Source organism: Chrysochloris asiatica, unplaced genomic scaffold (genome assembly GCF_000296735.1).
Source record: "Chrysochloris asiatica unplaced genomic scaffold, ChrAsi1.0 scaffold00020, whole genome shotgun sequence".
Taxonomy (NCBI): domain Eukaryota; kingdom Metazoa; phylum Chordata; class Mammalia; order Afrosoricida; family Chrysochloridae; genus Chrysochloris; species Chrysochloris asiatica.
In genome coordinates, this window is record NW_006408538.1 from 19,985,826 (window position 1) to 20,001,640 (window position 15,815).

Here is a 15,815-nt window from a genome sequence, read left to right on the forward strand (position 1 = left end):
CAGTTAGAGAGAAACAAAAATAGAAGGGTGTTCAATTGGAGGGTTGATGTTGCTGTTGTTGTGTGCTATGGAGTCGGTTCCAACTCATAGTGACCCTATTTCCAAGGCTGTAAATCTTTACGGAAGCAGAAAGCCTCATCTTTCTCCCATGGAACAGCTGGTAGTTTCAAACTGCTGACCTTGTGGTTCGGAGCCTGATTTGCAACCACTATGCTATTGGAGGGTATTGTGATATTAATACCAAGAGATAAAGGTGGATTGGACTAGGTGGATTGGACTAGGTCTGCAGAGATATACAAGAAAAGAAAGTGAAAGGATTATATATATATATAAATGTTTTATTGTGAATTATATGATAGTTTATATGGGAGAACATTAGTTTTACATTTATCCTATCGTATATCATTCCATTGCCATGGTTACAATCCCCTCCATGCATCCTCAACCAACCAAAGGGTATACACTACAAGCCTGCCCCCCGATTGTCGACACCCAGCCCTTCTCCCTCTCTGTGTCTAAAGTCCCCAGCTGCTCCATATCTCCACGTCATCATCTCTACCTCCATCTAAGGCATCACTGCTTCTCTGGGTAGGGTCCCGCTCTCTGCTCTTCTCCATTGATGGTCTCAGGGACCTCAGCTTCTAGACTGAAAAGTTATAATCACTCACCTACTTGCTACAAAACATCTACCTTTACATTTCCATCTCTTTACATTTCCAATAATTATTCACTATTGTATCACAAGAGACCCATCCGAGTTACATTTCATTAGCCCTGCTCAGACAGATTGGATACTACTCACTGGAGAGTCTACCTTCCTTCACGCCCTCTGTATCTAGGTTCCCTCTTGAAAGCTTCTAAGCCAGTCACTTCTTGCCTTTGTAGCCACTCCCCCCGCCCCCCAATTCAATATCTTTTTTGAAAGAGGAATCAGTAGGGCTTCCTGATGGATTGGAGACTCAGGGAGGGGATTTGGTCAAAGCACAGGATGTGAAAGGAGAGGGAGAACGACTTGGACAGGGAGTATGGCATTTCATCATGGAAGAGCTTGAATGCAAAGATCTGTATTGGAGGGTCAAAGAGAGCTTGTGATAGTGGTTGAGGAGGGGTGGTATAGTTTGATGGATCACTTTTATATGGCTTTTGTCTCCATGATCTTGTAATTCCCAGCAAATGATTGGGTGGTTGTTGTTAAGTGCTGTTGAGTCCATTCTGACTCATAGTGACCCTGTATAGGGTTTCCATGGAGAAGCTGGTGATTTGGAACTGCCAACCTTGTGGTAAGCTGTCCAGTGCTGATTCTTTTGTACCACACCAGGATGCCAAATGATTGGGTAAGGCTATGCAAATAAGGTGCTTATGGATCACCATAGGAATTGAACAACTTGCTAATAATGCAGACAAGGTGTTGTTGTTGAGTGTGGTCGAGTTGGTTCTTACTCATAGCAACCCTATATAGGGTTTCAGTGGAGTAACTGGTAGGTTTGCACTACCAACCTTGTAGTTCAAATTGACCTTGCAGTCCAGTGCATTATCCTTCAGTGCCACACCAGGACTTAATCCTAAATTGGTTAGTTTTGTTATCCTGCTGGACTTCAAATGAACCATCTCAGAGGCCGAATGAGGGGCCTCACCACCTCCGGGAAAGAAGCTCTAGGAGTGAAGACCATCCTTAGGGCTCAGCATCCGTTTGCTAAGAACCCTGCTCTTAGTACTCACTCCCGTATTTGTGTTCTGCAATGCACTGCAATGTCTCTCGGGACTCACAAACCATCAAGGAGTGACTCGCCTGGGGATGGAGGCTGGCACATCCTAAATCCATGGGGCAGGCATTAGGCTAGAGGCTTCTCCTCACACTCAGTTGCCAGGGCTCATAAACCCCAATCAGCAGGCCAGACAACAGGCTGTGGAAGTTAGTGAATCACGTCAGACAACACTCTACCGACTCAAGTTCCAAGAACTGGAGGTCAGATTATGACAAGCCGAATTCAGGATCCAGAGCAGGAGAGAAAAAGGTGTCAGAGGATTCATTTATATTGGACGCAGATAAGACGCTCAAGGAAACTCACTTTACTTGAGCAAGGTGCTGCAAGGATGTGACTTGAATACTAAACTCCATGACCATGAGTATGGTGAGTGAGTTCTGTGGGGTCATGGCAATGAACTGCTGAACCCAGGAGAGAAAGGAGAGTGCCAGGGGTGGGACCACCAGTGTCAGGATTGGGAAAAAGGTTGGAGAGTGGAAATATGTCTGACGTCCTGCTCACAAAGATAGCCTTGGGATGTTGATCTTGATTCTCTTAACCCCCTTGTGAAGATAGAGCTCAGACACCCCCACCATCATTTTTCTAGGTGATGGCTCAATCTAGGGTTTAAGAAGACATCTTCAACAGCACAAAGACCAGTTCTACAGCTCAGGGAAGACATGGCAAGGGTCTGGAACCAAATCGATAGAATGATAAAATTGGCAACATGCTTCAAGGCCACTGGTTAAAGGACAAGAGGTGAACCTACTGGATTAAAGAGAAAAATCCATTGTTGTCAAGTCAGTTCTAACTCATGAAGACCCCATAGGATTACAAGACTGTAGTCTTTACATAGGAGTCCTGGTGTGGCACTGCAGGATAGTGTGCTGACCCGCAAGGAAAGTTTGAACCTCAAGGTCAGCGATTCAAACCCATCAGCCAATCCTCCAAAATCTAATACAAGGGCACTATGGGTTAGAAAAAACTTCATGGCACTTAACAACAACAACAACAGTCTTTACAGAAACAGCCACATGTTTCTCTCACAGAGTAGCAGGTGGATTTGAACTCTTGACCTTTGGATTCACAACTGAGCATTTACCCATTTGTACCACCAGGGATCCTTCCCTATCCTGAGTGAAAACCTGCATGAAAAATACATACTGTGGCCCCTCAAGGAAGACCCTTCCATCTAGCTCTTGTTTCTTGAAGTTTTTGGTTTGTCTAGTGTTTGCGAAAGATAGACCTGAACAGATATTGAGAATTTCAAAACATTTGAAATCAGCACATTGGAACTGGGAGGTGGGGAGTTCCATCAGACCCTGCCCTCCGCTCCCCCATCCCCCAGCAGGAGCTTGGTACTGCCATCTTGACTATGGAACACATTTTTAATCACAAAGGTCTGTTTTTAATTTTTTTTCTTGTCCCATAAAATACATAAACAAACACTATGCTTCTGGGACATAGATCTGTGCTTCATTGAAGCCTCTACTAATGCAGACCATCTAGCTAAGAGGCAGTCAGACTCACTTTGAGGTTGAGCTCAGTGGAAAATTACAATGAACTGTCCTCAACAAGAAGTTCCTCCCCACTGCAAAATCTGTCCTCTCTGGGTTCACCAACTGAGTTTCAGCTTCACAAAATATGTTTGAATACACAACATTTTACACTTTGGGGATCGTCCATGGGATGTATATACAAGACTCATTATGTGATACCTCCTTATTCCCTCTACCCCTCACTCTGCCCCATGAGGCTGGCTTGGGCTATGGCTGAGGGAGAGAAAGGGGACAGCTGCAGTTCAGTGGATCGCTATCGTATGGCCCTTCTAGCCATAGCTTTATGAGTTCCATAAAATGATTGAGTGGGGCTCTGCATATAAGCTTCCTTGGAAATCCTATATAGGGTCACTGTGTGTTGGAACAAGTCAACAGCATTTAACAACAAACAACAACTTTCCTAGTGAATCTCATAATCATGAGTTGAGTATGGTCTGTGGGTTTCATGTGACAACTGTAATGTACAAACCCAGAAATAGAGAGTGCCACAGGGAGGATGACTGGTACAAAACAAAATACCTGGTTCTGTTTAGTGAATTATTTAATAAAGCCCTTTAGCCATACCATAGTCTTTGTGACTCTCACACAATGATTGAGTGACATTGTACAAATAAGGTGTTTGTGGCCCACCAAGGGGATTGGACAGCTGGCTGCTAATGCAAATTAGGTGTGTGGAACCTGTGGTGGTTAAGGTGGTGTGTCAATTAGGCTGGATGATGATTTTCAGTACTGTGGCAGTTGTGTAATGATGTAATTGTCTTCCATTTTGTCATCTGACACATTATTCTTCATTTTATGATATGTTGTCCATCCTAGCCTCTATGCTTTTGATTGGAGCCCTTGTGTGGCACTGTGGAATAAATGCTGGACTACAAGGTTGGTTTGAACCTCAAGGTTAGTGCTCCACGGAACATGTACAAGGCTATGACTCAGAAACTACTCCAAGGTGCTTAACAACAACAATATCCATGTGGTTATGGTCTCATTTGGGAGTGAATTGTTCTTTATGTCAGTGTGGCAGGATTAAGGAGGGATGTGTATTGAGTCATTGTGTTACTAGAGAGCCTTACTTATGTCTTACCCAGTCATAACCCTTACCACCCCTTATGAAAGAAATAGCCACCTTATTCAGTCAGAAAGGGAATCAGCAAATCCAGAGAGTAACTCAGCCGACTGAGACTGTGGTGGAGGCAAGGCCCAGCCTCCCAGCTCAGCAATCAGTGGGGACAGAAGTCTGGAAGGGCTGTCTAGCACTGTTTTGTGTTTTTTAATTTCAGGGAAAGAGACTAAGAAACACAGGGTATCTTGTGGTGATAGCATCAAGAGAAGACCCTGAATCTCTCTCCTGAGCCTGCAGTTGGGGAAAAGACTTTAGAAGAACAAGTTAGGAATTTACTTCTAGGAGCTAGATGCCACAGGGGCATTTGTTGTAGCATGTAGCTCCTGGTGCTGGTGGTGGTTCTGTGCCGTGGAGTGGGTTCTGACTCATAGCGACCCTGTACAGGATTTCCGAGGCTATAAATCTTTATGGGAGCAGAAAGCCTCATCTTTCTTTCACGGAACAGCTGGTAGTTTCAAACTGTTGAGCTTGCTGTTCGCAGCCTGATTTGTAACCACTACACTATTAGAACTCCTAGAATGGTTTAATAAAGATCATAGATGTAACCAATGGTTCATTCAGAAACTAATTTATCATCTAATTACAAAATTGCACATGCCATTCAGAAAATGTGGAAAGTCTCTCCCACCCCCTAGCCAAGAAAAAGTCAGCCGTGTTTTTATTTTAACCTTTAGAGACAAAGACTATTAACTTTTTGTTGTAAGATCCTCTTATTGTTTTCCTATGCATAGATTTTTATATTTTATATAACTTTTTAAATATAATACTGTATGTTGTTATTGTTGTTGATAAGTGCCACCGAGTCGATTCCAACTCATAGTGACCCTGTAGAGGGTTTCCAAGGAGCGGCTGGTGAGTTTGAACCGCCAACCTTATAGTTCAAACTGACTTTGCAGTCTAGTGCATTATCCCACAGTGCCACACCAGGATTCCTATAATACTATATATACAGCCTCAAAAACTTTGACATATTATTTATATGCCAACAAACAGTCTTGATGCTATTCCATTAAGAAAAAAAGAAAAGAAATAGCTGTATGCTATTCCATTATATAGTAAATTCCAATTTTGTTTCACTAAGCCCCTTTTGTTTAATTTTTGTGTAATTTCTGTCTCTATCATTTCTTTGCATAAGGAGCTCTGGTAGCGTAATGGTTACGAATCAGGCTGCTTATCTCATGGTGAGCAGTTCGAAGCTAACAGCTGTTCCACAGGAGAAAGACAAGACTTTCTGCTCCCGTAAAGATCGTTGTTGTCAGGTGCCATCAAGTCGGAACCGACTCATAGCGACCCCATGCACAGCAGAACGAAACAATGTCTGATCCTGGGCCAACCTCACTACCACTGCCACACTTAATGCCATCAATGATGCCACCTGGCTGATCCATCTCTTTGGGGGTCTTCCTCTCTTTCTCTGACCCTCCATCTTACCCAGCATGACATCCTTCTCTAGTGACTGTTCCCTCCTGACAATATGTCCAAAGTATGAGAGATGAAGTTTAGCCATCTTGGCCTCCAAGGAGCACTCTGGCTGCACCTCTTCCAAAACATCTATTGGTTCTTTTGGCAGCCCATGGCACTTTTAGTATTCTCCTCCAATACCACAATTCAAAGGCATCAATTCTTCTATGATCTTCCTTATTCACTGTCCAGCTTTTGCATCCATATGAGGTTATTGAAAATACCATGGCCTGGGTCAGGCGCACCTTAGTCCTCAAACTGACATCTCAGCTCTTCAATACTTCAAAAAGTTCCTGTGCAGCAGATTTGCCCAATGCAATACATCGTCTGATCTCTTGACTGCTGCTTCCGTGAGTGTTGATAGTTGATCCAAAAAGAACGAAGTCTTTGACAACTTCAATCTTTTCTCCATTGATAAGAATGTTGTTTATTGGTCCAATGGTGAGGATTTTTGTTTTCTTGACATTGAGATGCAATACATACCGAAGGCTGTGCTGTTTGGTCTTCATAAGTAAAATGTTTCAAGCTGAACAATGGTCTTTCTTTTAAGACATATCTTCTGTTCTAGTTGCTCCAGGTTGGTCTGCTTGTCCTTTCAAGTGGAAATTTCCTGCCTCAGAAGATTCTAGGTGAGGTTCAGGATTTCAACTATGGTCTTATGTAATGCAGAGGCTCCACAGGAAGCCTCCCTCACTGGGCACATTGTAACCCCATTTTAGGTATTCCAATCTGTTATAGGCAGAAGACGGACTTACAAGCTTTCTATGGTGGTAGTTCTGGCTATTCCTTTCTCTCCTCGTGAAGTGTCTGTTTTATAATGGTATGCCAGGGAAACCAAGATTCAAAAGACAGCCAAGCATCTTAAACATTATTTCCCCCCTGTTTGCCCATTCCAACCATGTTTCATTTCCTGTATCCCAGAGCCCTGCTGTTCCAAGGTTTTGCAGACATCATTATTTACCTCTGTCCCACTTAGCCCATGCAAACCTGCCTAATTGTTTTCCCATCCAACTTGTTTTTCCATTCCCCTCCCTCTTTTTGTGTATTGCCCGCCTCCCTAGCACCCAAACTATCCTGTGTGTATTCCCTACCCTGTGCTCCACCTTCCCCTCACCCCATTACCCACATACTGGTAACCACCAAAGGATTCCCCCCCACCCCTTTTAGTATGGGTTCTTTTTCTTAGTCTTTTACAATAGTGGTCCTATGCATTGTTTCTCCTTTTGCGACTGACTAATTTTACTCAGCATAATGTCCTCAAGGTTCATCCATGTTATGCGGTGGCTTACCGCTTCCTTGTTATTCTTCAAGGTAGCATAATATTCCATTGTGTGTATGTACCACAGTTTGTTTATCCATTCTTCCCTTGATGGGTACTTAGGCTGTCTCCATCTTTTTGCTATTGTAAATAGTGCTGCTATGAACATTGGTGTGCATATATCTACTCATTATGGCTCGTATTTCTTGTAGGTAAACGATCTTTTGCAAAAGACTGGCCCAGGTGCCATGTGCCGTTTGATTGTTTTGACTGCTGCTTCTGTGAACATTGACACTGGAGCCAAATAAAATGAAATCCTTGACAACTTCAGTCTTTTCTCCATTTACCATGATGTTATTTATTGGTCCAGTTGAGAGGATTTTTGTTTCCTTTACATTGAGGTGTAATCCACACTGAAGGCTGTAGTATTTGATCTTCATCAGCAAGTCCAGCAAGTCTTCTTTACTTTCAGCAAACAAGATTCTTTTATCTGCTTATGGAAGGTTGTTCATGAGCTTTCCTCCAGTCCTGATGTCACATTCTTTATGTAGCCTAGCTTCATGGATTATTTACTCAGCATACAGATTGAGTAAATACGGGGAAAGTGTTGCAGGAAGGTGAGGTCCCAACACTTGAAAGAAATCTCCTCAACACCAGTGCTATTAGAGAAAGAGGCTTTATTGCTGGCAGAGCCTCAGTGGACTATCGTCCCAAAGAAACTGAGCTCCCCAAAATAGCTTTCATAGTAGCTTTCTATAGGATTACATAGGGCTGAGTGTGAGACCACTGTGTTACTTTCTCATTGGCCATTCCTAGATAAGTGGCTTTTTACAAAAGCAGAAGCAGCTATTAGTTTCCTTTGTGTGTGACCTAGGCCTGAAGGTCTTATGGGCAGGGGACTTCTCCCTCAAAAGGATATAAGTTTTGTGCATACTTTTCCTGATTTTAAACCATTCAGTATCCCCTGGTGAGAAATAACTCTTGTGGGTGTGGTGGTCCATCTTCAGGAAGTCATTGCTAGACTAGGCAGACAGACAGTTGATTTACATACAGGAATATGTAGGCAGGCTGTTCTAGGACTAGGAAATTTAAATATGAATGCAGTCATTAAGACCATAGGCAAGCCTTTTGGGCTTCTCTGGGTGAGGGAAAATGGGGCCTGCCATAGAATTGTATATAATGAACTGGAGGAGGGGCTTTGTGGCCAGTTTTGCTGGGCATTGCTTGTGGAGCTTGAGTTGCGATGGAGAACTACTCAAGAACTTTGCCCCTGGCAAATCCTGGATGACTGTGGTGGGGTCTTTACAATGGGCACCACAGGTGATGGGATCTTTCAAGCAATCAAAAGTTCTCAGAATTTTCAGGTGGGAGTCAACCACAGACTACAAAGAAGTTTGACAGCTGTTAAAACCAGGGTTTCACAGTTGGGAGGCAGCTTTGCAGTTGGGTGGGTGTGTGGGGTGTGTGGGGAGTCTGTTTTCCATGATTGACTGTAGTGTGGTTCAAGGGAGAGGGAAAGAAGATACCTGGAACTCCCTCACAAGCGATGCTGTAACAGGAGCTATACTGGCAGCGAGAATGGACCAGTGGCCATGGTTGGAGCTGCTGCAATGGGTGACATTCTTCTAGCTTTAACTGAAGGAGCTGGTATCTTATTGACAAGATTTGTCTCTGCACAGTTTCCCAGTGGTCCTCAGTTTGCTGAAGATCCCTCCTAGTTGCCTTCAATATAGTTACCATCCTCACCATTTGGAAACCATCAACAATATCAAGAAGACTGGTGCCTCAAGATTTAACAGAATGAGCTGTAGTTCAAGAATGATTTTGGAAGACCATATTCCAGTCTATTTTTAAAACCATACATAGGGCAACTGTGGCCAAATAGGCTTTCCGAAGACATTTAGCACTTTCTGCTATTTAAAGGAACGTGGGGGGAGGCATTAAAAGATAATGCATTTATTTATTCACACTTGGATTTCTTTTGTGAAACAAATGTCTAATATTATCAAAAGAAAATATACTAAGTGCTTAAAACATGAAGGACCAAAGAACAGGTAACAGTGAAGTGTGACCATCAGCACTGGTTTTGTGGGTTCTATTATTCACGCAATGAAAACTACTGGAACTTGCTCATTCTTTATGATAAATTGTACGGTTCTGCTTTTAATCCTGGCATCCTGGTGTGGTGCTGTGGGCTAATGCGTCAGACTGCAATATCGTTTGAATTTGCAAGGACAGTGGTTCAAGCTCACCAGCTGCTCCTTGGAAACCCTATACAGGGTTGAAATTGACTAGACTGCACTTAACAACAACAATTTTTCATCCTTGAATTTTTCAAAGTACATTTAAGACTGCATGTTTGGTAGTTAGTTTCTCATCCCACTTGACGGGAATTGTGTAGAGAAGAATTCCGTGGAGTCAACATGGATCATCCCACAGTCAAATGCTTTATGGGTAAAAGGATCTGGTAGCAGGCTTATCCTTTACTTTGAAAGTAAAGTCTAATATGTCTTGGTTTTGAGGATGTTGGCTACAAAGGTCTCTTGCCTTTTGGGCTTCTGTGTCTTGATTCCTGATCATTAGAAACCTCACCAGAAGCTCTGGTAGCGTAGTGGTTACGAATCAGGCTGCGAGCCTTAAGGTCAGCAGTTTGAAACTACCAGCTGTTCTGCGGGAGAAAGATGAGGCTTTCTGCTCCCGTAAAGATTTACAGCCTCGGAAACCCTGTGCAGGATCGCTATGAGTCAGTACCAACTCCACGGCACATAACAACAACATACCCAGTTCTGTATGAAAAGAATTGATAAGAGAATACTGTTGGCATTGGAGAAGTATGTTGTTTACTGTGTGCTAGAGAATAAAATATATGCTGTTTAAAAAAAAGGTTTGTGGTTGGCCATGTGGTGCATGTGCCCATGTCTACTGGGTTGGGTGCCTGATTTTGCAAAATCGATTAAAAAAAACCTCACTCCCACTCAAATGAGTACAGATTGGATGACTTGAGCATTTGTGGGTATGGACAACGTTTCTCACACCCTTGTTCTGTTCGAATGATTGCCTCCCTGACTACTTCCCCAAACCAAAAACCAAACCCACTGTCGTGGACTCTGTTCCCACTCTTGGTGACCCTGCAGGATGGATGGAGAACTACTCCAGAGAGTTTCCTACAATTCTTTATAGGAAAAGGCAGCCTCATCTGTCACCCATGGAACCAATTACGGATTTGAACTGCCGACTTTGCAGTTAGCAGCCCAGTACTTAACCCATGGTACCACCATGGCTATGCCCAGTTGTACCTAAGTCAACTTTGACGGTTTGAGGTTCAAAGTCAAGGTTTTCTAGTTCTTTCTGTATGTTAAATAGTCGGTCTCAGCTCTATTTTTGCTGCGTCCTTGACTAAATGGATTATCCTTGACTTCCTACTCTGAGGAAGCAGGTCAGGTTTGAGCTCTGCCTTTAGTTCTTTCCTTTTGGGGGTGCACTGTGGAAGGTCTAATCTCATCTGAGGACTCTCTGTTTATCTGCCTTCACCTCACTTTTTAACCCTCTCACCAGAAGGTTAGTTCTCAAGATGTCCACCCCCATCCCCATCTCCCCAAAAAAGTGAACTCAGCCAAGGTGGGGCTTTCCATTGGCATTTTGGAGGAACAGGGCTTTTTGGGGTTGGGCAGCTGATTGTTATGATCCCGAAAGCCAGAGCTTGGAGACAACTGTAATTTTAATTAAAATGAGGAGTTGATTAAGGCTCTAACTATTCAGGCTACAAAGCAGCTTAATGGCTTCTGGTCCTGGCTCACAGGGATGCTCCCATCACAGCATGGAGAAGGAAGAGAGATTTCTCAATTACCCTGTTTCAGTCAAACAACCTTGTTATGGGAGGCTGCTCTGCCTAGGAATTTGCAGTTGCTATTTCTGCTCCTGCTGACTTGAAGGGTGGGGAGGAGCAGCAGAAAAGAAAGAAAAAAGATCCTGCTAAACAAATGAAAGATGTTAAGGAGATTAGTGAGAGAATATTTAAATTACAGAAACTTACTGCTTTCAAGCATTGTCAAGCACTTCCCAAGCACCCATTTAGAGACCACTGATTGAAAGAGCTGATGACTCATTCTTATCTCATCCTTGACACCAGTCCTCCGCTCTCTAGAGGGCAACACTTGGTTAGCCTAATTTAAAACTAATTTGAATGACTTAAAAGTAATAAAACAAGTATGTGCTTGAAGATAATAAAGCCTAATTTATTTAATAGGACATTTCTGAAAGAGTTTTCTTTTAGAGCTGGAAGGCACCTTTAAAATCATCCTTTTATTTTACAAATAAAGGAACTGAGTCCTTGCCAAACCCCTACTTAGTAAGTGGCCATATGCACTGAGGACTTGAACCATGTGCTTTTGCTGTACTCCATGCTGATCATGGTGTGGCGCTGTGGGTTAATGAGCTGGACTTCAAAGTCTCTTTGAACAGCAAGGTTGGTCGTTCAAGGTCACCAGCTGCACCTTGGAAACCCTATATAGGGTCGCAACCAACTCCATACCACTTAACAACAATGCTGATCCCACAATTCCCACTTAGAGTAGATTCAGACCCCCTATGCAAAACCAGTTTGATCTGCAAGGCTGGAGGTTCGAGCTCACTAGCTGCTCTTAAGAAACCCTGTGCAGGGTCTCTGTGAGTTTAAATCGACTTGATGTCGCATAATAATAATAATAACAACAACAACCAAGCTGTGGAAAGAAGCCTCTAGGTGGTAAAAAGTTACTAACTGAAAGGTTGGTAGTTCGAATGCACCCAGAAGTACCATGGAAGAAAAGCCTGGGGATTTGCCTCCAAAAGGCCTTGAAAACTCTTTGGAACATACACATTTCTATACTACACACATGGGGTCACCATGAACAACTGACAGAGCTTTAGATATGACTCAGCTTGTTGTGCGGCGAAGGTCCTGCATAGGCAGGTTCATTCCATTCATTTTTGCTTCAAAGTAACCCCTAGTAACACAGCTTATCAAGATCCCCACCCCAGGCTGAGTTTATTGGCTGGGACAGTACTCCCCCTACAGGCTGACGAAATATACCCAAAACTTCACATGGGCTTTATGTATAATTGTTGTTAAGTGCCGTTGAGTCAGTTCTAACACATAGCGACCAGGTATAGGGTTTCCGAGGAGCATTTAGTGAGCTTGAACCACTGACCTTGAGGTTCATACTGACTTTGCAGTCCAGTGCATTAACCCCAGCGCCACACCAGGAGTCCTTATGAATAATATGCAGGCACAAATATATACGCAAAACTTCCTTGTTTGCGGTGTATAAATAATATCTTCTGTTTCTGTTTGGGGAGCAGAATTTGAGGAGGTTCTTTACTGCCTCTTTTCTGGCCATTTGATTTCTTGACTGCTGCTCCCATGAGTGTTGATAATGGATCCAAGCAAATAAAGTCTTAGGCAACATCAGTGTTCTCCAATTATCATTATGTTACTTACTGCTCCAGTGGTGAAGATTTTTGTTTTCTTTACATTAAGGTGTAATCCATACTGAAGGCTGTGGTCTTTGATCTTCATCAATTAGTATTTTAAGTCCTCTTTACTTTCAACAAGCATGGTTGTATCACTTCCATTTTGCAGGTGGTTAACAAGTCTTCCTCTAATCCTGATGCCACATCCTTCTTCATATAAACCAGTTTCTCAGATTATTTGCTTAGCATACAGGTTGAATAAGTATAGTGAAAGAATATAACCCTTGATGTACATCTTTCCTGATTTTAAACCATTCAGTGCCCCTTTGTACTGTTCAAATGACTGCCTCTTGGTCTATGTACAGGTTCCACATGAGCACAATGAAGTGTTCTGGAATATCCATTCTTTGCAATTTTATCCATAGCTTGTCATGATCCACATCGATGAAAGCCTTTGTGTACTCAATAAAGCACAGGTGAACATCTTTGTGGTATTCTCTGCTTTCAGCCAAGATCCGTCTCATGTCAGCAATGATGTCTCTCATTCCACATCCTCTTCAGAATCCAGCTTGAACCTCTGTCTTTCCTATATGATTGTCAGATTCAAAAAATAGCCAAGACCAGTCCATTCCAATTCACTAATGCCTAAGATACTGATCTTTATGTGTTCCACTTTTTTTTAAAGTTTTTATTGTGAACTGAGTGATAGGTTACATGGGAGAACATTGGCTTTACACTGTTGTTTCATTGCAATGATTACAACCTCTTCCGTGCATCATCATTCAACAATATTTGCATCCATTCCCTCTAGTTTTGTTTTTGGTTTGTTTTTTGCAGGGAGAATGTACACAAAAACACTCAGGAATATATAATAATTTAAACAACCAATCCATTTCATTTTTGACAATTTAAAATTTTCCTAGATTCATACACTATAGGATAAGACCGGTTTTAACTTCAAGGTGGGCAGTTCAGACTCACTAGTCACTCCTCAGAAACCCTATACAGGGTCACTATGAGTCAAAGATGGCACTTAGCAACAACAGAAACATACTTTGAACATCCCATGTTCTGATTATTAATGAATGTTTACAGCTGTTTCTCCTCATTTTGAGTTGTGCCCCATCAGCAAATGAAGGTTCCTGAAGCTTTACTCCATTTGCATCATCCCAGTGAACTCTGCTTTGAGGAGGCAGTTCTTCCCCAGTTGTATTCTGAGTGCCTTCCAACCTGAAGCTCCTCATCTTTCATCATAGTATCTGACAATATTCTGGAGCTTTTCATAATGTAATATATCTGACAAAGTTCCACTGCTGTTCACAAGGTTTTCAGTGGTTAAACATTCAGAAGTAGCCTGCCTCTTCTACTTCCTAGCCTATCTAGTCTGGAGTCTTAGCTAAAACCTGTCAACCATGAGTGACCCTTCTGGTATTTAAAATATGGTAGCATAGCTTCTAGAATTGCAACAACACGCAGCCATCATAGTACAACAAACAGACAAGTGTTGGAATGGCTATAGAGAGGAAATCTCTCACAGCATTGTATTTGAGGGCAAGTGGGTCAGAAATAAGGTTGGAGCAGCAATAGGCAGGCTGCTGGCTTAAGTCCACAGAACCAGGGGTCAGATGACCAGATGAAGGATCCAGACCCGGCAAAAAGTAAGCAAGCTTTGCCAGAACATCCAATATATTGGAAATAGGCATCCTTTCAACTGATTGGCTGCTCATAGCAGATCTCTTCACAGAACTTATTCTATCCTCTCATCATGGGCTAATAACTAAACCACTTAGTCAAGTTGACGCAAAGCTTTATCATATAAGGCATCACAAACCATCTGACTGATTCATAATGGCCCATACTTGTCCATTTCAGCTCACTAGTGCCTAGGAGATCAAGCTTAGCGTGTTGTGTTTCATTTTTGATGACTTCCAGTTTTTCTAGACTCATACTTGGTACATCCCAAGTTCTGATCATTAATGGATGTTTGCAACTATTTCTTCTCATTTTGAGTTGTGCTCCATCAGCAAACGAAGGTCCAGAAAGTTTTACTCCAGCCTGTCATTAAGGTAAACTCTACTTTGAGGAGGCAGCTCTTTCTTAATTTTATTTTGAGTCCCTTCCAACGTGAGGAGTTCATCTTCCAGTACTAACTATAGACCAGACATTGTTTCACTGCTATTCATAGGTTTTCAGTGGCTAATTTTTCATAAGTAGACTGTTCCTTTTCCTTCTTCCTAGTGTGTTGTTGGTCTGGAAGCTCCAGTGAAACCTATCCACTAGGGGTGACCCTCCTAGCACTTGGAAACATGGCATAGCTTCAAGCATCACGGTATCACACAAGCCACCGTTGTATGAGAAAATGACAGCCCTTTGGGGAAGACTAGGTTTAGAAGAGCCATATTAAGTAATTCACTGTACAGAAGGAAATGACATTGACCTAGTATCAACTTCAACTGCTTTAATTCAGCAAGCAACAGAGTTATAAACAAGGATATCCAAACATTTATGGATAACTATGTCCCTGTTCTACTCCCGTAAAGATTTACACCCTTGGAAACCCTGTACAGGGTCGCTATGGGTCGGACCCGACTCGATGGCACTTAACAACAACAACAACATGTCCCTGTATAACGTACTGTTCAATAGGCTGATGAATAAGATCCAAGTGTTGTCCAGCTGTGGAAATGTGGCCAGATGATTTCTAAGACTTACCGGCGATGTTTTTAAGATGCAATAAAATCCATCTATTCAAAACAAAACAAAACATTAAAACCCTCAGGCTTTCTACATAAGTTGCCAGATTTGAACTTTTGCTGCTTCTGGGCAAGTCCTACAAAGAGACCAGGAAACAAAAGGCATCCTGGTCTGCTCTCAGCTGAGACCTAGCCTCTGCAAGTTGCAATGACCGTGGAATTAATTGCTATTTCAATAAGCATCTGTGAGTTTTCTTAATTTTGTTAAAGGGAGTTGTAAATGGGTATTAGTTAGGAACAAGCACAGAGCTTGACTGACCTTAGGTTCCCTCCCCAGCTGGGCACACAGGCAAAGCATTCCTGGCACATAGTCAATTTGTGTATGTGTATGTCTGTTTTAAGGAGCTCTGGTAGTGTAGTGGCTACGAATCGGGCTGCGAACCACAAGGTCAGCAGTTCGAAACTACCAGCTGTTCCACGGGAGAAAGACGAGCCTTTCTGCTCCCATAAAGATTTACAGCCTCAGAA

General features: G+C 42.6%; 1 protein-coding gene and 1 pseudogene across 1 annotated transcript in view; one reads left to right on the plus strand and one right to left on the minus strand.

The window, feature by feature from the left end:
* The window catches only part of DUPD1 (dual specificity phosphatase and pro isomerase domain containing 1), a 37,511-nt gene that overhangs the window by 17,547 nt on the left and 4,149 nt on the right, over window positions 1-15,815 (minus strand). The gene's annotated exons all lie outside the window — the stretch shown is intronic.
* LOC102822258 lies at window positions 8,238-8,861 on the plus strand (annotated as a pseudogene).